The sequence below is a fragment of the Nycticebus coucang genome, chromosome 11, assembly GCF_027406575.1.
Source record: "Nycticebus coucang isolate mNycCou1 chromosome 11, mNycCou1.pri, whole genome shotgun sequence".
NCBI classification, from domain to species: domain Eukaryota; kingdom Metazoa; phylum Chordata; class Mammalia; order Primates; family Lorisidae; genus Nycticebus; species Nycticebus coucang.
This window is the reverse complement of record NC_069790.1, coordinates 113605597-113629785: the sequence shown is the minus strand read 5'-3', so window position 1 is coordinate 113629785 and position 24189 is coordinate 113605597. Positions and strand designations below refer to the sequence as shown.

The 24189-nt window shown below is 37.0% G+C and overlaps 1 pseudogene; it reads right to left on the bottom strand.

Moving 5' to 3' along the window:
• Positions 1–22813: 22813 nt before the first annotated feature.
• On the bottom strand, positions 22814–23606 carry LOC128598403 (small kinetochore-associated protein-like; annotated as a pseudogene).
• Between the last annotated feature and the right edge of the window lie 583 nt (positions 23607–24189).

Genomic DNA, 24189 nt, shown 5'->3' with positions numbered 1-24189 from the left:
ACCTTGTAGAATTGAATTGAATAAAGCTATCTTTAACCCATTTTAGAAGCACATGTAAATGTAATCTAGGTATAAAAATGCATCACTATTAAAGCCAAACAGAATAACATGCATGGGGTGGGGGAATATTATTTGGCATAGTGGACTTCAACCATAACTACTATTTATCAAAAAATGAAACTCACCTCTCAAAAAAAGTCTTATTGTATATTTAAAAACATAGCCAATTTATAAAATCTGAAAAACGGAAGATGAACTACTACACTATGAAACTGTAGGGAAAATAGAAATAAGATAGTACAGTTTAGTACATAAATTATTGAGCATAGTAGTAACTGTATGATATTATGAAAAGGCTCAATACAAAAGAACACAACTTTACCTTTAGACAAACAATGTGATATTAAAATATATTAATGAACAAATGTTTAAAATGGAGGGAAGCATGACAGCCACCCGCAGACCCCCAGTACATGAAGCTGAGTAAGGAGACCTTTAGCTGCCAGCTTTGAATTCTACCTACCCCTGCTGTGAAATCCCACTGCTTCCCATCGGCTCTGATCAACAACCCATTCTGGGAGACAAGAGTTGCCTCTGACTGCAGCTTTGGCTTGGGGACTCCCCATGAATTTCCCCAAGCCTCCTGGACTGTAAGGCTGTCTAGAAAGCTCCCTCTCACCTTTTTTTCTCTGTCATTCACTCCAGCTCATACTTGCATTGCGCCTTGATGATTCTTCCCAACTCTCTCTGGCTCCCTCCCCGTATTTCTTCACAGGTACTTTCCCTCATAAACACTTGTATGGTTAATCTGGTTTTCATGTCTGCTTCTCTGGGTATCTGGACTAAAACAAAGAAAGTGACAAAATAATGCATTTGTGGTGAGAGATCTGAGCTGCACAATATTGGAATGTATGCAACTTCAGTGAGTTCAGGTAGCAGGCATGCTAGGACCTCAACATCTCAGGTGTGGCAGCAGAAGGAAGTCAGAATTAGACTTAATCCTATAGTGATTCCCTAAGTTGGGTAGATCCCAGTGGAAAACTAGATTCTGGGGGGAAGAATTCAATGTTTTTAGAAGATCCCAAATAGCAGCGGGTCTCAAATGTAAGAGGCACCACTGCCAGGAAGTGACTGGGAATGCCTAATTGTGGTTGACTCATCTCTTCCTTGAGTTGCTGAGAGTTCAGGAAACAGAATTAAGCTCCCTAGGAAGAAGCAATAGTCATGATAGAGCTTGTATCCTGTCCTAGAGAGATCACAACCAGAGAAGGGATAGAAGTTCTATGGTGTCAGTCCACATAGAGGTCATGGTACAATGACAATGTACCATGGAGGCTCACCCACCCCACCACAAATAACCTTTTAGGAACAACAGAACTTATCACAGGATCATTGTCCTAGCAGTACTAAGAATTTTGATGTGATTCTTTTTTTTTTTTAATTTCAGATTGATATGAGCATGTAAATATTTAGGTTACATTGTTTTCATTTCTAAGGTAAACTTCAAGTTGTACCCTGTTTCCCCGAAAATAAGACATCCTCCGAAAATAAGACCTACTTCCAAGAAAGATAAGACATCCCCTGAAAATAAGACCTAGTGCATCTTTTGGAGCACACCTTAAAATAAGACAGTATCTTATTTTCGGGGAAACAGGGTACAACTTGAAGTTTACCTTCGTCCCCTGAAAATAAGACCTAGTGCATCTTTGGGAGCACACCTTAAAATAAGACACTGTCTTATTTTCGGGGAAACAGGGCAGTTGAGTCCTTCACCCAGAGGCATGCTTAACATCTCACATTGTGCATATTAGGTGAGATCCCACCAACCGCTTCCCCTTTCTTCCTTCTTTCTGTTCTCCCTTGCTAGCCTATACTTGTGTTTTTCTTTCAACAACTACTTGGGCTTGTAGTTGTTTATATATTGGGTTCATGTTAGTATTGAGTCCATTGGATACTTTTTTTTTTCATTCTTGTGATACTTTCCACGAGGAACATGTTTCAACTCCATTCAGGTAAACACAAAAGATGTAAAGTCTCCATCTTTCCTCCATGGAATACACATACCACAGTTTATCTATTCATGAGTTAATGGACCCTTGGGTTGATTCTACACTTGATGTAATTCTTATTGGTCAGGATTGCCTCAAAAAGAACTGTGATTCTTAGGGATGGGAAAGGCAGGGATTGACCACATTAAGAATTTCACTAATTAATGAAAACATTGAAGGTTTGGACAATCCAATCACTCAGGATTTTTAATAAACTATTGTAAAATAAGATGCGAAAATTAAAAACATATCTGTATGTAGCTATCACCCCCCCAAAAAAAATCCTAAATAGGGCACAAAGATATTTTTCAAAATACCAACCACCACCTACTGTATAATAGCAGAAATTCTTTCCAATGCATGCTTTAACCATGATATATTTAAAGAAGTAATTAATAATAAAATTATTTTTAAATTATCAAAAATGTCTTCATTTTTGAATATCAAAAAATACCTTTTTATAAGTAAACGTTGGCTTAAGAAAGAAATTAAGAATGCAATACAAATCTATTTTAAAGCTTTGCATGTCAGAATGTGTTGGGATGTTGGCCAAAACACTGTTTAGAAGAAAAATGTACTCACTTAAAGGTCTTTAATAAGAAGAAATAAAAAGGGATATTAATGAAAAAATGATTACACTATAAAATAGTTCTAAAACAGAACAAAGCATTTATTTAGAGCAAAATCGAAAAACATTAGAAAAGCATAAATTAACCTGGAGAATAAGTGGCATAGTCATAGGCAAAATTCAGAGCTCGTTATTTAGTGAGAAGATGAAAATTGATAATCTTCTGATAAAAAAATTTTAAAATACACAAAATAATTCTAGGCATAAGTATATCTATATGGATACCCTAACATGACATCTCCAATTAAAAAGTCAATGTACACACGCAGGCACACACACTTGCAGGTTGAAATCCCTACATTCCCCAAATAAATCTGCTTTGCTGTCTTCTCTTCCTGGCCATCCAGTGTTTGAGTGGCCCATGCTCTGACCTTATCCCTGGTGATCTCCTTTGTCCCCTGAGATATAAAAATATCCCACTTAAATGAAAAATTACTGGTTGTTATCTGTACATTTTACTTCTCTCTTGAGCTCTAGACATTTTATTTAATTTCCTACCCAACATCTCAACTTCAATGTCTAATAAGCATCCCTTAATTTCAACATCTAAAACCAAGCTCTTCTCAAGTACCCCTTTGCAATGGTTCCTTCCTCAGTATTCTTTTCCCCAGAAGATGATGGCACCATTCATCCAGGTATTCATGCATCAACCCTGAGCACTATGTTTGACAGCCACTCAACCCTTTCTCATTCCACATGGAATCCAACCAGCTAGCTCTGTTGGTGCTACCTTTCAGAAATAGAAAGAAATAAAAGAGTGAGAGTAGGAAGAAAGGAAGAAAGAAAGGAAGGGAGGAAGACTTCAGCTGCTTCTGGTCACCTACATTGCTATCACTTTAATCCATAGCTTCACCATTTTTTGTTTGAATCATACAATGATTCCATTTAATACCATTTCCCCCAGAAGCCTGGACAATCTTTCAAAAACTGGCTAATGCCTTCCCACCACACAAAAAGGAAAGTTCAAGTCTTCCCTCAGATCATCATGTAGCTGCCACCTTCACTCCTGCTCAAATACCAGATCACCTTATTAAAAATGACACCTCATGCCACACCCTCTCTCTCTATATTCCCTTTTTAGGCTTTATTTTCCTTTACAACAGTTATCATGACCTGAATTACAGCATTTATTTGTACATTTGTGTATTGTCTATCTCTTCTTCTGAAGCCCCATTGCATTTCTTTCTTCAAAACCAGCAGCTTCCAAAACTACCTAGACAAGAATGGTAGAATGGAGACCTAGAGAAGGTAGTGCAACATCTGGGGCTAGAGAAGTTCCCCTATGTCAAGGTCAGAGGTATGTACACTAAGGACAGTGGTTTCAATACACACTAGGCATTTGAGTTTCACATAGAAGTGAGAAGAAATGAAACCTGAGATCTTTACCAGGATCAAAAACAAGACCTGCCATCTATAAATACAAGCATGAAAGTTGAAAGTTTCTTTAGGTAGACTATCTTTCTACTCCCAGTGCCCGGGGGGTTGGAGGGAGAATGAGGCTAGAATGGATTCTTTATTTCCCTAAGTTTGCTTCAAGGTATGAACAAAGCATGCTAGCTTTAATTTACTGCAATTCACAGAGGAGGATCTCAAATCAAAAGAAGTATTCAAGAGTTATTATATGACTTATTACTCCAGGCAGAGCATATATGGAAGTGTTGGGAGAGAAGTTGGGGTGTCATCCTGACAGTAGGCCCTTAGGGCAACTGACTGTCCTCAGGTTTAGTAAGTGGAGGAACACTTCTGAATGGGTTTCAGGAGGCTTGACAATGGTAGTCTGGACAGGGTACATGTCCTATAGCTTCAGACACCCACATTAGTCAACTCCTCCTTTTTTAAAATAGACTATGGTTCTGACCCTTATCAAAAGTGGCTAGGCATTCCAAGATGAAGTAACCCACAAGTCTTTTAAATATAGATAGTACAAATCAAATAACATGCATACATTTCAGCATAGCATTGGCATCAAAACCCAGACTGCTGTACTAAAATCAAGTCACATCCGCCAGTTCTATATTTATGGACCACAGGCTTTTGAAAATTTAGCGGACAATCTGGAAAGCAAAGTAAGAAAATTTTATTGCAAAAGAACATTTGATTGGGAGACTCCAGGTCCCCAAAAGAGAATTATACTGGAAACCCCTAACCAAGACAGCCACACACATACATGTAGAGTAGATTTAGAGCCAAAATACACATTTTTTATTGTGAAATGACGAATTTGGACAAGTGTTTGTTCAATTAAGATGTATAAACAACATGGGACTAGACTTCTGAGACTATGGTGTTAGAGAGTATAGTGAGGGGATGAGGGCATATTTTTTGCAATGGTTTGGATATGGTTTCTTTGTTCCCACCAAATTCACATTGAAACTTGATCCCCCGTGTTGGGAGATGGGGCCTAGTAGGAGATGTTTGGATCACCAGACCTTGTTTCTCATGAGTAGCTTAGGGCTGTTCTTTTGGTAGTGGGTGAATTCTTGCTCTGGGAAGACTGGATTAGTTATTCTGGGAATGGATTAGCTCCCGAGGAATGGTGGTCATAAAGGCAGAACTCCCCTCAGATTTTGCCTCTTCCCACATGCCCCCTTTCTCTTTGACCTTCTACCAGGTTTTGACCCAGGATACAAACCCTCACCAAAAGCCCACCTGATGCTGGCACCAGGCCCGTTCAACTTCCCAGCCTGCGGAACTGTGAATTTTCTCTTTTTTCTTTTTTAAATAAATTACCTAGTCTCAGATATACTGTTACAACAACACAAAATGGGCTGAGACACTTTTTACCTCCTGAATATAAGCTCTGTTTCCACATAGATCACTCAACTCAGCTGTGAGACTAAATGCTTTCTCCTTTATTCTAGTCAGGCCTGAATGGTGGGCAGGGGAGCTGAAAGAGAGAGCTTCTCCCATCCTAACAAATGTTAAGTCCTGACTTCTTTAACACAGGACCAACATAGTCATGTGCTCACTCGTGAACCAATCACTATGGCAAGGAGAGTTCCAGGCACTGATTTGTTTTATGACTCTACCTGAATTAGTCACATTGGAAAAGGCAATAAATCACTTTGGTTGGTGTAGGACAAATGAGGTACTGATCTGGTGGCAGAGTGAATTCTACCTCAACTGCATGTTGGTTTTTATACTTTTATGTTTTACATTTAAGTCCATAATCTATTTGGAGTTATTTACTACAAGATGTGAGATATAGCTCAATGTTCATTTATTTGCTTGTGAAAGTGCATTTGTTCTAGCATCATTTGTTGAAAAGGCTTTTTTCTGCCGATGAATTGCATTTGTACTTTGTCAAAAAATCAGTTGGATACATTCATAAGAACTTATTTCCAGATTTTCATATCTGTTCCATTTCATTGATCTTTATGTCCCTCCAACATTACCACATAGTCTTAATTATTATAGTTACTTAATAACTCCTAATAGAAGGTAAACTGATTCTTCTCACTTTATTTTCCTTATTCAAAATTGTTTTATCTGTCCTTGTTCCTTTGCTTTTTCATATAAATTTTAGAATAACCTTTTCTATATTAACAAAAAATATTTTATAGGGTGGCTCCTGTGGCTCAAAGGAGTAGGATGCTGGCCCCATATACTGGAGGTGGCAGGTTCAAACCTGGCCCTGGCCAAAAACTGCAAAAAAAAAAAACAAAATCTTTTTATTATTATTATTATTATTTTTTATTTTTTTTTTTTTGTAGAGACAGAGTCTCACTGTACCGCCTTCGGGTAGAGTGCCATGGCGTCATACGGCTCACAGCAACCTCTAACTCTTGGGCTTACGCGATTCTCTTGCCTCAGCCTCCCGAGCAGCTGGGACTGCAGGCGCCTGCCACAACGCCCAGCTAAAAAATCTTTTATACACACACACACACATATACATACATACATATATATATTATATATATAACTTCAGATTAATATGAGGGTACAAACAACTAGGTTACAATGTATGCATTTGTTAGGTAGAATCCCATTTGTAGTTGTGTCCTGCACCCAAGAGGTGTGCCATATCCCCTTATATAGTGCCCATTAGGTGGGAGCACACCATCTCTCTGACCTCTCCCCTCTCTGTCATTACCCCTCTCCTAAGCTTGAATTGAGCTTTTCTCTTATGTGGATATGAATTAGATTGTCTACTAGCTTCACATTAGTATTGAGTACTTGAATACTTGCTTTTCCATTCTTGTGATACTGAATGTGTTTCAACTCCATCCAGGTTAATACAAAAGATGTAGCCTTAAAGAAAGATGGAGACTTTACCTCTTTCATGTTTACGTGGATGGAGCTGGAACATATTCTTCTTAGCAAAGTATCTCAAGAATGGAAGAAAAAGTATCCAATGTACTCAGCCCTACTATGAAACTAATTTATGGCTTTCACATGAAAGCTATAACCCAGTTATAACCTAAGAATAGGGGGAAGGGGGAAAGGGAGGGGAGGGAGGGGGGAGGTGAGCGGAGGGAGGGTGATTGGTGGGATTACGCCTGCGGTGCATCTTACAAGGGTATATGTGAAACTTAGTAAATGTAGAATGTAAATGTCTTAACACAATAACCAAGAAAATGCCAGAAAGGCTGTGTTAACCAGTGTGATGAAAATGTGTCAAATGGTCTATAAAACCAGTGTATGGTGCCCCATGATCGTATTAATGAACACAGCTATGATTTAATAAAAAAAAAAAAAAGATGTAAAGTCTCCATCCTTTTTATGGCTGAATAATATTCCATGGTATACATATATCACAGTTTCTCAATCCATTCCTGGGTGATCTGCATTTAGTTTGTTTCCACATCTTGGCAATTGTAAATCAAGCTGTAATAAAAAATCTACTGCAAACGTCCTAATGATAAAATGATTTTTTTCCTTCTGGGTAGATGCCTGCTAATGTGATTATAGGATCAAATGGGAGGTCTAATTTGTGTTTTTTGAGAATTCTCCATACTTCTTTCCAATGAGGCTGTAGAGTTTGCAGTCCCACCAAGAGTGTAAAAGTATTCCTTTCTCTCAACATCTGCCCTAGCATCTGCAACTTTGGGACTCTGTGATGTGGGCTGTTCTCCCTAGGGTTATGTGATATCTCAGGGTGGTTTTGATTTGCATTTCTCTGATGATGGGGACAATGAGTATTTTTTCATATATTTTTTAGCCATTCATCTATCTTCCTCAGGGAAGGTTTTGTTCATGTTTCTTGCTCAGTGGTAGATGGGATTGTTTGCTCTTTTGGCTTGTTAATTTGAGTTCTCTTTAGATTCTAGTTACCAACCCTTTTGGATTCATAACATACAAATATCTTTTCCCATTCTGAAGGTTGTCTATTTGCTTTAATTCTTGTGTCCTTAGCTGTACAGAAGCTTTTCAGTTTAATTAAGTCCAATTTATTTATTTTTGTTGTTGTTGCAATTGCCACTGAAGTCTTCTTGATAAAAGCTTTTCCCAGGCCAACATCATCAGATGTTCTAGTCAGAATTATGCTGAATAGAAGTGATGATAGAGGACATCCTTGTCTGGTTCCAGTTCCAAGTGGAAAATTTTTCAGTTTTACTACATTCAGTATTGTATTAGCTATGGTTTTGTCATAGATGGCTTTAATCAGTTTAAGTAATGTGCCACCTATGCCTATTTTCTTAAGTATTCTTGTTAGAAAAGGATGCTGAATTTTGTCAAATGCTTTTTCTGAACCTATTAAAAGGATCATATGGTCTTTGTTTTTGCTTCTATTGATATGGTGAATTACATTTATAGATTTTCATATGTTAAATGAGCCTTGTATCCCTGGGATGAGGCCTACTTAATCATGATGTATAATTTTTTAATGTGTAGCTGTAGTCTATTGGCTAAGATTTTATTGTGTATACATACAAGTTCTTCTTTGAAAGTTTAATAGAATTCTGTTCTGAAGCCGTCTTTCCAGGATTTTTTTTTTTTTTTATTGTTTCTTCAGTGTCAGTGCTTGATATTGGTCTATTCTAGAGATCTATTTCTTCCTGTATAAGGTTAGGGAGGTTATGTGATTTTTCAGGTATTGATCTAAAATTGGTATTCCTCCGCATTGTCAGATTTCTGGGCATAGAGTTTCTTGTAGTAGTAAGAGGTAATCTCTTGTATCTCTGTGGTATCTGTTTTTATTTCCCCCTTTTCATTCCTGATTAAAGATAGTAGAGATTTTACTTTTCTGTTTGTTATTAGTCTGGCCAAAGGTTTATCGATTTAATTTATCTTTTCAAATAACCAACTTTTTATTTCATTAATTTTCTGAGTAATTCTTTTGTTCTGAATTTTATTTATTCTAATTTAATTTTGGTTATTTTTTCTTTCTTTCTTTTTTTTTTTTCTTTTGAGACAGAGTCTCACTTTGTCACCCCCTGGTAGAGTGCTGTGACATCATAGCTCACAGCAACCTTAGGCTCTTGGGCTCAAGTGATTCTCTGGCCTCAGCTTTCCAAGTGGCTGGGATTATAGGCACCCAGCACAATGCCTGGCTATTTTTAGAAATGGAGTCCCACTCTATCTCAGGCTGGTCTCAAACCTGTGAGCTCAGGCAATCCATCCACCTCGGCCTGCCAGAGTGCATGAGCCACAGCACCCAGCCCTTGGTTATTTTTTTCCTTCTGCTAGATTTTGGATTGGATTGCTTTTTCTTTTCCATTTTGTTGAGATGATGCATTAGGTTGTTGATGTGCTGTCTTTCTGTTTTCTTCATGTTTGCACCTAATGAGATAAATTTTCTTCTTAGGACTGCTTTGGCAGTATCCTACAGGACTTTGTAGCTTGTGGCTTCACTGTTGTTATGTTTAAGGAATTTAATAGGTTGTTGAGTTTCCATGCTTTGGTGTAGGGATGAAAATATTTTTGGAGTTGACTTCCACCTTTCTTGCCCTGTGGTCTCAAAACATACAATATATGATTTCAATACTGTTAATCTTGTTGAGGGTTGATTTGTGTCTTAGGATATGATCTATTTTGGAGTTGTTCTGTGGACTGATAAGAAGAATGTATATTTCTTAGCTTTGGGATGGTGTGTTCTGTATATGTCTATTAAGCCCATTTGTTCTAGGACAACATGTAAGTCTCTTATATCTTTGTTTAGTTTCTGTTTAGAGGATCTGTCCATTTCTGTCAGAAGAATGTTAAAGTCCCCAGCTATAGTATATAGCTGTTATAGTATATCATATAGTGTATATAGTGTATGGTGTTATAGTATATCATATTGCTGTGTGAATAAATATTTAGAATCAAAATGTTCTCTCCTTTTATTTTTCCTTTGACCAGTATGAAGTGACCATTTTTGTCTTTCTTAACTTTAGTTGCTTTAAATGCATTGGTATCTGAAAATAAAATTGCAACCCCTCCTTTCTTCTGATTTGCATTTGCTTGAAATATTATTTTCCAATTCATCACCCTGAGTCTTACTTTGTTCTTCAAGGTTGGATGTGTTTACTGGAGATAGCATATAGAGCGCTTGTGCTTTTTCTCCAATTAGCCAGCCTGTACTGCTTCAGTGGAGGAATTCAAGCCTCTTGGAAAAACTATCTTATGTATTAATACATATACATCTCTGCACTGTACAACGATGTTTTGGTCAACAACGGACCACATAAGATTATAATGGAGCTGAAGAATTTCTCTTCTTTACATAAATAAACAAGTCCTTACCAAAGCATTTTAATTGTCTACAGTATCCAGTATAGTAATATACTGTACAGGTTTTAAAGCCTAGGAGCAATAGGCTAACTCATATAGCTTAATTGTGAGTGGGCTCTACCATCGAGATTTGTGTAAGTGCAGCCTATGATGTTTACACAATGACAAAAAGTGAGACATGACTGTATATACACGTTCTATTGGTTCCGTTTTTCTGAAGAGCCCTGATTATTGTACATGTATTGTTAGATTTGCTAAGTGTGTTTTCTTTTGAGTGACTGTAAATGGCATAGTTTTAATTTTAGTGTCTATGTATTCATGCCTATTATATGAAAATAAAACTAATTTTATACAATTTATTTTGTATTATTTTACTGTTGTGAACCCAGTCTTTGGCTCTAGAATTTATCTTTATATATTCTTTGAGATTTTCTATGTAGACAATCATGTTATCTGCAAATAGAAACTGTTTTAATTCTTTTTTTTTTTTAATGATCTGTCTTCCTTTTATTTTTACAACTTATTAGAATTTTCAGTGTTATGTTGAATAAGAATGGTGATAGTGGACAAGGCATCTTTGTTTTGTTCCTCATTTATGAAGTATTGTGCTAGCTACAGGATTTTAAATAGATACATTTTGTCCAGTTAAAAACATTCCTACTGTACCTATTTTTCTAAGAGTTTCATGAATAGATACTGAATTTTATCAAATAATTTTTCTGAATTAATAGATATGATTATGTAATTTTTTCTTTTTAGGTGTTAGTATAGTGAGTTACATTGATTGATTTTCAAATATTGAACCAGCCTTGCATTCCAAGAACATATCCTACTTACTCATGGAGAATAATTTTTTAATGTTATATATTGCTGAATTCTTATGGATAAAATTTTGTTAAGGAATTTTTCATCTATATTCATTTTGTTATTAGGGTGAAAGTAAGATCATACAATGAACTGAAAAGTATTCCTTCCTCTTATATTTTCTGGGAGAGATTGTATGGAATTGGTGTTATTTCTTCTTTAAATGTATGGTAGTTTTCCCCATGAAACTATAAGGAGCTGAGGATTTCTTTTCTGGAAGTTCTCAAATTTAATAGTTATATTGCCAAGTGTGGTGGCTCAGCAACAAACAAACAGCCACAAATTTAATAATTATAGAGATAGGCACATTATTATTTCACATCAAATATTATAAAATTTTGTGGGTTTTAGCAAACTGATCAATTTAAGTTGTCAAATTGTGTGTGTAGAGTTGTTCATGGAGTTTTGATGTTTGATATCCTTTGCTTTATTCCTGATATTGGTTATTTCTATTTTATCTCTTTTTTCTTTGCCACTCTTGAAAGAGCTTTTTTAATTTTTATATATTTTTTTTTTAACAGAATCTCACTCTGTCACCTTGGGTAGAGTGCCATGGTGTCATCATAACTAACAGCAACCACAGACTCTTGGGCTCAAGCAATCCTGTTGCTTGAGCCTCATGAGTAGCTGGGACTACAGGTGACCCCTACAATGTCCAACTAATTTTTTTATCTTTTAGTGGAGATGGGGGTCTCATTCTTAATCAGGCATTTGCCTCCAAGAATGCTAGGTTTACAGGCTTGAGTTACTCCTGCCCCCGGCCAATTTTAGTAATATTTTTAAAGAGCCAGTTCTTTTTTTGTTATTGATTTTTCTCCATTTTTTTTCAGTTTTAATTGTATTGATTTCTGCTCTTATATTTATTATCTTCATCCTTTTAATTTCTTCAGGTTTAATTCATTACTCCTCATCTAGGTTTTTAAGGTGGGAACTCAAATTGGTAACTTCAGAGTTTTCCTCTTTTCTAATGTATGGATTTGGCTCCATAAGTTTCCTTCTCAATACTGCTTTAGCCGTGTCTCACAAATGTTGATATATTGTACTTTCATTTTCATTCAATTCAATTAATTGTAGGGTTTCTCTTTGGTCCTCTTTAAGAGGTCTCTTGTTTAGTCTATATGTATTTAGATATTTTTATTTTACCTTTCTAGTATTGATTTCTAGTTTTATTCCATTGAGAGTGAAGAATATATTCTGTATGATTTCAATTCTCTTAAAATTTTTGAGGTCTTTTAATTTAATGACCCCAAGATATCATTTATCTTGGTATATATAATTTTGAGCACTTGGAAAGAATATCTATGTTGCTACTATTGGGTGAAGTGTTCTATAATTGATTAGGCTTTGTTGAATTCTTTCTGAATAGTCTATAATTTGTTGAAAAGAGGCATTAAAGTAGCCAATTACAATTGTGATTTTTTCCATTTCTTCTTAAAGTTCTATCATTTTTCTCTTCACATATTTCTTTAGCTCTTCTTTTTTTTTGGTGGATTGTCCTTTTTTATCATTATAAAATGTCTGACTTTGTGTCTGATAATTTTCTTATCTATTTCATCTGGTATCAGTATAACTACTCCTGTTTTCTTTTGATTAATGTTTTCATGATGTATCTATTTCCAATCTTTTAATTTTGAGCTTTCTATATCATCACAATTCAAGTCGAGAGCATATAATTGGGTGATGTGTTTAACTTACTTTGCTAATATGTCTTTTACTTGCTGTATCAGACCACTTGACTATTGGTGCATTAAAGTGTGAAATTTTTTTTTTTTCAGCTTTTGGCCAGGGCTGGGTTTGAACCCATCACCTCTGGCATATGGGGCCGGCACCCTACTCTTTTGAGCCACAGGCCCTGCCCTAAAGTGTGAATTTTTTTTATCTTTATTCTCTTTCATTTATCAGGTTTCTAAAATGGGTTTTTGTGGGTTACTTGGATATTAAAAAAGTTTTATTTTGATTTATTGATAGTGTTTGGGATGTATCTTTTGATAGAGTTTTTTAGACATTGCTCTCACATTATACTACAAGTACATACATAATTAATCACAGTCATCCTATTTCTCCCCATATTTATAATACTATGATCTTAAGATACTTTCTGTACATATATTTAGAACCACATCACATATGCTATAATTTTTGCTTTGACCATCAAACACAATTTCAGGAAAGAGTGTATTGTATTTTCTCACATTTTTGCTGACTATGTTTTTTTCTTTTTGATATTCCTTATTTTATAATTTCCTTTCTATTTACAGAACTTCTTTCAGCCATTCTTTTATGGTAGTTCTACTGATGAAAAATTCTCTTATTCTTCCTTCATCTAAGATGTTAAGAACTCCTGCTCTTCATTCTTGAAATATATTTTTTCTGAGCATTGGATTCTGGTTGGCAGTTCTTTTCTTTTAGCACTTCAAAAATATTATGACACTTCCTTCTGGCCACCAGGGTTTCTGATGATAAATCTACTGTCATCTGATTCATTTTTCCCTTATAGATGTCATTTCTTTCTTTCATCTTTTAATACATGCCTTTGTGTCTGATTTTCAGAAGTTTGACTATGATGTGATGGCTGTGGATCTTTTAGGGTTTATTTTGTTTGGGATTTTCTCAACTTCTTCAATCTATATGTCTCTTGCCAAATTTGGGAAATTTTCATTTATCATTTCTTTTAATACATTTTTAGTCCTGCCCATTTCTGGTGACATGAATGTAATACAGGGTGGCTGTAAAGTTCATGTGCAGTTTAAAATAGTGTGCAATTTAAAATTGCACACAAACTTTATGGCCAGCCTGTATTTCATACAGAGGGTGTCAAAAATATATATACACATTTTAATAAAGGAAAAACTGCATTAAAATTGTAATATGTGCACTCCATATATACAAATAACAAAAGATGAATACAAGTTATGTCTGATTTCTGCAATTACAAGATGTGCTCAAAGTATACACATAATATAATATGTAATACATAGGTAACATCTCTTACTATGTGTATACCTTTTTGGAACTTCTGGTATTATAGTCCCATAGGTCTCTGAGAGTATGTTCAATGGTTTTACAGTCTATTTTATTCTCTCTATTGCTCTAATTGAGCAACTTCTATTGTTCGTTCTTCTAGTACATTGCTTTTATCCTTTGTCCCCCATTGAGATTTAATTTTGGTTATTTACAAATTTATTTTTAAGTTCTAATTTTATATTTTTGGGTTCCAAAATTTCCATCTGGTTCTTCCTAATGTCTTCTATTTCTTTGCTGAGACTGTGGCTTTTCATTTGTTACAGCAAGTTCATCATTGCTCATGCAAACATTTTTATCATGACTCCTTTAAAATCTTTATCAGATAATGCTAATATTTCTATTGTCTCTGTGTTGAACATGCCTTTCAGTTTTAGATTTCCCAGGTTATTGTTAGAATAAGTAATTTTTACAGAGACCAGGACACCTTAGTATTTTATTATAAGGATCTATATTTTATTTAAACTTTTGATTTTTTGTTAATTCTGGATTTTTTTTTTTAATTTATTGTTGGGGATTCATTAAGGGTACAAAGAACCAGGTTACATTAATTGCTTGTATCCGATAAAGACCCTCCCATTATAGTGTTCCATAACCCCCCACCTCTCCCTCCCTGCTCTCTGCTTTCTCCATTCCCCACTCCCCACCGTATGCTAGGTCATTAATTGTCCTCATATCAGAATTGAGTACATAGGATTATTGTTTCTCCATTCTTGTGATGTTTTGCTAAGAATAATGTATTCTACTTCCATCCAGGTTAATACAAAAGATGTAAAGTCTCCATCTTTTTTAGTGGTTGAGAAGTATTCCATGGTGTACATATACCACAGCTGGTTAATCCATTCCTGGGTTGGTGGGCATTTAACTGGATTAACCAGCTGTGGTATATGTAAATTCTGGATTTTTTTTGACAAACCTGGGTTTGGGTTTCTTTTTTTTTTTTTTTGATAATTCTCCAACAGAGTGGGACAGGGAGGAACCCCATCTTGTTATTGCCACATGAAGTTAGAAATTCAAATTCCTCAGTTTATTCCTCAGTTGATACTCCAGTTCAGGGCTTTCAATTAATATAGGCCACATTAGGATTTCCAGTCCTCTATTTGGCCTCTATGGATACCTCCCTGTGTAGGGGAGTAAGAGTGCCTCTTTGAGGCTTCACCCATGGCCTTCAATGACACCTTGGCTGGGGGGCTCTGCACTTGTCACCATTGGCTAATGGTAAAAGTCCTGACTTTCTACTGGTCTTCCTCTGGCAGGAGGAGTGGATCTTTATTGCCCAGTAGGGATGAGAATCCTGGCTCCCTACCTGGCCTTCTCTGATACTACTTGTGTCTGCAAAGTTTCAACCAAATGGAAGAGGTGGGAGTAGAGATGAAACCATTATGTCTTTCAGAGTTAGAGTTTGATGCCTCATTATGTCTTTCAGAGTTAGAGGTTAATGCTCTCCAATTTGCCTTTGCTAGCATGGATGGGAGTAGAACCACTGTTTGTTCTGTTAAGTTAGCTTGAATAGAGTATTTCAGGTTTTCTGTCATGTTAGGCTGTCCTTTTTCTGGTCCTTTAGCTAGGTGAAGCAAGCTTTCCTTGGGGCTTTTATTATCTGTATCTATTACACTTCTGGATTATTAAATTCCTCAGTTCCATGTCTGAAATATATGAGGCTAAAAGAAAACCCAGAGAAGTTACCACTATTTCATTCCTCAAGTTCTAAGGTCACTACCTTCTTCTCTCCATCTTTAGAAGTTTTCTTATATTTGTTTTATATACAACTTACAGGGGCTTTAACTGTACAAATGACATTTTTAAAAAGCCATAGGCTATTCTTGTTTACTAATATAGACAATAGTCTCAAAATTAATATGTGAAGAACTCAAATGTTTCCTTATCCACTCCACTCTGTGGATACACATGATGCTACAAGAACATCAGTAACTCAAATTTCTGGTTCTTGTCTCTTCTAAAAAGTTCACTTCAATTATTTTTGGAATTCCTCAAATAGGAGATATTCACAAGAAATAAAGCAGCCAGTTAGCTATGGTTACTATATAGCATCTATCGTATTATTTCTCTTCTTCTCTTATTTTTTCTGAGTTAATGTCTGTTATCTATAGAGATGTTTGAAGGAGTCTTAACATTGTCACCACAATTGTAGACTATCATGAAAATAGCAATGTCTATTGTAAGAATGTATTTTCAGATGATCAAAACTTCTAATTCTCAAGAATCAGAGGAATTCTACACAAAAGGGAGAAGGTTTTTGCTTAGCTTTGAGCCACCCTTGGTCACCTGGGCCATAAAGCAGTACTGCATGTGACCAGAGCCTTAAAAAGGAGATAAATGCTCTTAACAAATGCTCTTTGCCAACCATTTGCCTGTTTAAAGACAATTTCCAGGCCTCTTCTGTCATGGTATGTTATCACAAGGATCTGTGTTTTCCAAGGCTCCTTCCTCTTTTACTTCTGCAAAGTTTCAGCCAAAGGGAAGAGGTGGGAGTAGAGATGAAACTAGGTTGTTTCTCCTTCTCTTTCACTGCTTCTGGGGGCACCTCCCATAGCAGGTGTTTCTCCTCAGTGGCTCCAGCTCTCACTGGGAAGCTCTTTTTTGTAAGGTCCCAGTTTGCTGAGAAGGTCCACTATGGTCCCTTCTGTTGTGGGGTAGCCCAATTTCTGGGCACTGGTAAGGTCTCCCACTCTGTGTTTTCTTATCCTTAAAGTTTGTGGTATCTTTTTTTCTGTCGATAATTTGGGGGCTGGATCATTGGCCCTTCCACTCATTTGACCTCTCAATTCTTTTATCATTTGTGTATTTAATCACATGCATTATATTTCCTCTGAAATACCTAGAGTGAATTCTTTTTTCTTGAGATGATTCCAATTGTTACAGACTCTTAAAAATAATGCCAAATGAAACAGCTTGAAAAGAACATCCAGGTCTTTGAGTAAACCTGGAAGCAGTATAGAAACAGCACAGCAGTATGAAATTAACTTCCTTTTTTCACATCATGCTCATTGTTAGGTACAAGGTTGCCATTTGGCTCAACGCTATAGAAAACCAAAACCAGGTAGTTCATATGTATCTAACAACCTTGAGTAGGTACACATCTCATTTTGGGGGAGGTAGTAACATCTGGCTATTGGTAGTACTAGAGTTAACCCTAAGGGACAGAGAGAAATTATAGTCACTTAAATAAAAGAGAAATTTTCTCACAAAAGCCTATAAGGATGTGGTCCAGAACTGGTTATGGCCACTCTTCTACACAAAGTTCACAAATTACAAACGCTAGATTCCTCTTGACTCATTGTTGTGCTATCCCTCATGTGTGAAAACTAGTTTTATCGTGCACGACAGCATCCATTGTCTGGGCAGCAGAATAAAGGAAGGGACCACCACCAACAACAATAAAAACCATGGAGAGGCAGTGGAAAATGCCAAATGCCTCCTAAGGAAAATTTCAAGTAGCAAGTATACAATGTTTATATCCCTTTGGTCAAAAATTTCAGGAGTGGGGTTGGTGAGCATAGATTGTTCCTTCTCTGATCTGTGGTTATCTTTAAGGGAAGGAGAATCAGTTTCCATACATTGATATTAAAGCTGTAGCCTTAAACTTACAGAGTCTTCTAACGTCTCTATAAGAAAGAAAAAAATTAAAAGACTCAATCATAAACTAGAAACATAGGTTTTTCAGTGCTAGATTTTATTGAGATGGTAAATTTGGTAAAAATCACCCAACTAGTTTATGAGAAATGTAGGACTGAAAACTGAGTTCAAGTGATATGTCATTTAACAAGGAAAGCTATCTTTCTCCCTGTGGTGTATTAAATGCGACTTACAAATTCTTGGCAATTCCTCCCCTCAAGTTGCAGAGTTTATTCTTCTGCTTTGGAGATCGTAGCTGGCCTTGGGACTTGCACTGACTAATAGAATATAGCTGATGTGATACTGTATGACTTCCAAGCCTAGGTCTCCACAACCTTGCAGTGTCCACTCTTGCTTTCTTAGAATCCAGTTGCCATGGGAACTAGACCAAGCTAGCCTGTTGGAGGGGCTTCAGGGAGGAAATTTGAGGCAGCTTGGCCAATAGTCCTGCCAACTCTGGACATAAATGAGCACAGATGAAATTTTAGCTGTACCTAATTTGACAATCCATGTAATGGAGAGCCAATAAATTATTTTTTAAGGCACTAAATTTAGGGGTTGTTTATTATTAGAAGCAATGAATAATTAGTATACTCCCTAACTCCCTAATCATTTTTCTAGTGTTCCTTAAGGGCTTCACAGACCACACAACTTGTCACCTTCTTTTGTTCCCTATTGTTCCAAATGGGAAAATTATTGTCCTAAATACCTTTATGCAGCACAATACTAACCGGGGAACATTAAATAGAATCAGGAAGTGCTAAATGTTTTATGACATATGTGTTAATAAAATAGACTTAATTGATATAATGCATAAGTATAATTCTCACATTTTTCACATGATGAAACAAAAAAGTGAAATTTTGTCTTCAGTCATATAATGAATGTGACTAGTTTGATAATTAAGCAAGCAGAACTGACGTTATTCTTTTTTGCAATTATTCTTGTAGAACCTCTGTTAGCTTTGATTGTCACCTCTGGGTGAACTTTTGGGTAAGTCTGGTAGCTTTTTTAGTTACTTTTATAAGAGGTCCTCCTGTCATTTACAGATGATAAAAAAGGAACAGCCTAATCTACCACCAAAACTCTGGACTGGCTCAAAATTTCTCCTCTTCCTCAGTTTGCACTTGTCTCAGGCTTAGAGACTTCATTGGCAAATAGGTCATAGCCCACATCTTCTTTCTTTTTCTACTTACCTCTTTTTGACTTGCTAAAATAGCATTTTTGGTTCTTTCCAAGTTGGAACTTGAGAAAGAAGGATAGGCAAGGGATGGGTTGGGTTTTACTTTTAATGTGATGTTGGAACCCTTAAGGTAAGACTGATGCTCAAAGTTTTTTCTCTTTTATAGGACAATTTTGTGTTTTTTTCCACAGTTAATTTCACCAGAAACGTCTTACTGAAGTCCTCTGAGTGGGTCATGCTTCCCAAACTAACTGTTCATAATCTCATCTTCACTTTTTCACTCAATGGTGTATGTCCAACCTTTTCCTGCTGGGTAGTTGGTTTCCTGGCAAGACACCCTCCAGAATGTGCATTTTAATCCAACTCAGGTCCAGCTACTCCCACTGGACCAACATAGCATAGAAAGTACACAGAACATGTTTATCCATGGAGATATGTCCTAGCTCACTGCTATGTTTCTGCTATGCCATCTTGGTAGAGGGACCCAGCCACACTCTTGTCTTTATAGTTTTCAGCCATGAGTTATATGCCACTTCTTCATATGGCAAGTCTCCATATGGTTCTCTTTGGGCTCCTCATTCAGGTCAAAGTGAGAGGAAAACTATAGTATCCAAAAGCTTTCTTTAAAGGAGCTGAAGCAAAGATGTACCACTTGTCTCAAGCTACTTGAGAGAGGGCTTTTGTTCAACTAACTCTGCAACCATGTAAGATCTGCTGGATTCCACACTTCTTGATAAACAGCTCTCACCTGACCCACAAAGAGTTGTTTTATTTGTGGATGGCAGCTCCAAAGTGAACAAACAACATTCTGTTTGGAGGGGTGCTACTGTGATTGATGAAGACATGGGAAAACTTCCTTCTTTTGGACCTAGCTATCTGTGGATTAGAGAAATTGGGATACATTGGAGACCCCAATAATTTTCTCAAGGCTTTGACTGGAACTGATACTAACTCCACAGAGCTGACAAAATGTCCCTTAAAAACAATGGCATGGTCCCTTATCTATGGGATCCCCTTTCCAAGGTTCCTGACCTGTGGTGAGTAAAGAACGTCATTTTCTGACAGGCCCAAGAAGCTCAAGGTCTTCTGAAGACATTTGAGAAGAGAGGAATTAAGCCAATTCACACAGGAATTATAAGCACAGTCTGATGGTAAACCTTTGTCTTGGTCTCTTGGTCTTGAGGCTTTTAAAAATCTAATCTGAAATTCCTTATGGAAAGTTCTGGCAAAGCCAACTTTAAAAGCAAATATATGGCCAGTCACTATCATTGCTCAACTTTGTACAAATAATAAAGCCAAGTATAATAAGACTAAGACTTACTCTGTAAATTGGTCTTACTGTAACATCTCTTTAGTAGGAATAGAAAACGGAGAGAGAAAAATTATGTTCAGAATTTGTGCACACAAATACAGTAAGCCTGCTATTAGAGTTTAGCCTTAGCTATTATTTTTAAGTTTTTATTATCTGCCTATAATTTGGACTAAGTGCTAAGTTATTTCCTGGTTGCAACAAATCTCTAAAGAACTAGGTTTTAATTTCCTTCATGATGTTTTTGGTTGACTCCCTAATGGAATAGGGTTTTTGTTGTTGTTGTTGTTATTGTTGATGTTGTTCTGGTATACAAATTTTCTTTGGATTGTAATCCTTATGTGTATTATATTTTTTCTATTTGAATTATTAACGTTATGAAATCTCTCATCATTTTACCTTTTCTGAGAAAATTAAAATCATGGCATTCCAAGGACTAGAGATGATTCAATGAAGCCTGCTATTGTCTGTGTTATTGCTGTGGCTTCTGTTTATGAGTAAAAACACAAAGTGGTACAATGTGTCACCCACAACTCCCCCTTCCCCCCGCAAAGGCTCAGGGTCCATGACAGGAGAGGAGGGCTCCTGAGACTGTAAGACCCAGTTTATGGAATGGAGTGTGGAAGCTAAAGCAACTTCATCTCGGGTGCTAATTCACCATGTTGACTTCTGATTAATACCTGCTCTGGAATGCCTCTGAAGTTTCTATTTTATTTACTGTTACCCAAAATTCTGCCCTTAAGTCAAAACAACCTTGGCTATAAATCCTGCCCTTAGAGGCAGATTCATATAGCATTCTTGCCTTTCCTCGAGGGGTCAATTTCAATAGTCGTACACACTTTTCTCTTATGGTACATAAACCATGGGGTCTAGGAATAACAGTGCAGGGATCCACCATGTGGTCTTGCACCACCTGGGTCATGGCTTCTGTTCCTAAATCCCTATTAAATGTTTCTTTTTGAGAAACTGGACACATCAGCCTCATTCTCTTGGTCTGTCAACTTCCTTTGGTGTCAGACTTGCATGGGCCTGTTCACCAACCATCAGAATTGTAAGAATATTACCTTTGCTTTCCTGCCCTCCTTCTTCCATTTGCTTTGTACAAGAATGTATAAATACTGTGTCTTGTGTAGGCCACCAGAGGACACATGCTTGGTTTTTCTTGAGTCGATGCTCCTGGGATATTAGTCTTCAAACTTGGCTCAGAATAAAACTAACCTTAAAATTCTTTTTTCTTTCTCGTATTCTTTTTTTACAGTCAGAATATTTATGTATTTATTTTTAAAGCACTTTAAAAAACCCAGAAGTGACCTACATTAAAAGTGGGAGATAATGGCTCAGGCCTGTAATACTCCAGGAGGCTGAAGCAGGTGGATTTCTTGAGCTCAGGAGCTTAAGACCAGCCTGAGCAAGAGTGAGACCCCACCTCTACCAAAAATAGAGAAAAATCTAGCTGGGCATGGTGGGTGGTGCATGCCTGTAGTCCCAGCTACTCCGGAGACTGAGGCAAGAAGATTGCTTGAACCTAAGACTTTGGGGTTGCTGTGAGCTGGGACACCATGGCACTCAACTCAGGACAACAGAGTAAGACTCTATCTCCTGCCCCCCCAAACCTTCAAGGTGTATTGTTTCAAGTATGTTTATAACTATCTATACCTTCACCCCATTTACTAAGCCAGAAATACTTCAAGCAACTTTAAGTTCATAAATTAATAATGAGGTAGAAGACGCCCAAGAGGATGGGTCAGAATGTGCTCCAAGTTAGAAGGGGACAGCGTGGCTCCTTAATGATGCCTCTCATAGAGCACCTGTGCACCATTACTTTTTATTTTGTTTTGTTTTGTTTTGAGACAGAGTCTTACTATGTCGCCTTTGGTAGAGTGCTGTAGCATCACAGCTCACAGCAACCTCAAACTCTTAGGCTTAAGCAATTCTCTTGCCTCAGCCTCCCAAGTAGCTGGGACTACAGGTGCCTGCCATAATGCCTGGCTATTTTTTTGTTGTAGTTGTCATTGTTGTTAGGCAGGCCCAAGTGAGTTTGAACCACTAGCCCTGTTGTATGTGACCAGTGCCCTAACCACTGAGCTACAGGCACTGAGCCTCTGTGCTCCATTATAATTAAGGTTTCTTCTCAAAAGTTTGAATGTGACATTTTAGATCCTCTGGCTGTGGCTGATTTAGTCCCCCAGTTCTAATGGTGTGTTAGAATCAAATGGTTGCCTAGAAGGTCAATCCAAGCTTCCTAGTCCTGCTCACAGTTATCCATGTGAGGCTCGCAAAGTTGATAAACCTGAAGCTTGGGAAAACCTGCTTAAAAGAGGAATCACCATTCTAGCATAAATTATCCTTAGTCCTACTGTTTTCATTTTGGAGATGGTGAGTCTCAGAAAATCATGGCCAAGATGTCCTAAGTGGCTTCCTCTGAGAGTTCATCTCCAAGAGGCAGCCATCTGGACACTTGCTTTTTATTACATTTCTAATAACTGCCCCATTTCTTCAATGGCTGTTGTAAAATCATTTACTCGATAGTTAAATAAAGGTCACTGTTCTAGGAATCGGGCCCTTTCTTCCTCTTTCATCTTCAACTTTACCTTTAAGTCCTGTAACCCCTCTATCTGCTTTCTGACTGTGTCATTAAAAAGCTTCAGCTCATCTTGCAGAGTTTCTAACATCAACATACAGTCCATGTGATCTGTTGCAGATTCTTGCCATGATGTTGGGGTCTCATTATCTAAAGCTGGGATTAAGCCTTTGCACTCCAAAATTGCCAGCAGCCCTACCTTCTGGGTCAGGTTCTTCAGCTCTCCTGAATTTCCGTCAACTTTTGATGTGATTGCTTGTTGATGGCCTCTAAGAGCTGATTCTTATCTTTGAGCTCTTCCTCTGATTTCTGCTTACATGGTGGTTTGCAGTCTTTCTGACATTCCTACTGGTGGTGGTGTCTGCAGCCTTCTTCTGCCCATTCTTTCATCTCAGTTTGGTAATTTTTGCAGCACTATTCACTAAACCTCCTGAATGAAGATGTCTAGAAACATGGACTTCTTTGGATCTTACAGGTAATAGAGTCTTCTTAGAAAGGGCTTGAGTTTGTGTGTCTGTGGGCAGGCTGCTGTTCAGCACAAAGGGGTGCTGTAGACTGTATACGGTCTTATCCACACTAGTCACAGTAACTACACAGCACAGCTGGGCCCCAGGCACCAGCTCCTCCTGCTCACAGTCCTCGTCATCCTGGTTCAGAAGATGGTTGGCTACGACTCTCATGCTGCCGGCCAGGTCTACCTTTAAATTTCTTTAATATTAATATTATTTAATACATTTCTATTATATATATATTCTTTTCTCTCACACACACACATACATATATATGACCAAATTTTCCAATGACTTCAATCTTTCAGTGAATTCTTTTTCTTTCTTTCTTTCTTTTTTTTTTTTTGCAGTTTTTGGCTGGGGTTTGGTTCGAACCTGCCACCTTCAGTATATGGGGCTGGCACCCTACTCCTTTGAGCCATAGATGCCGCCCTTTCAGTGAATTCTTATTCTTATTTTATATTCTATTGAGATATGAGACAAGCCAAGAGTGCAAAACCAAATTTTCAATCTCTTTTACTGCATAGATGGTCTGATACTATCATATTATTCTTAGAAGCTCTGGAACAGCATGAGTAAATACACACAAGTGATGATAGCTATGATATACAGATGATGTTGGCCTATTATACACAAAGCAATGTGCACAATGCACATTACTACATTTTCTTAGTCAATCGGGTCAAAGAAGCTCAATATTTTCTTCTGTAGATGAGGAATTTGAGGGTACAGAGAAATTAAGAATTTTCCCAAG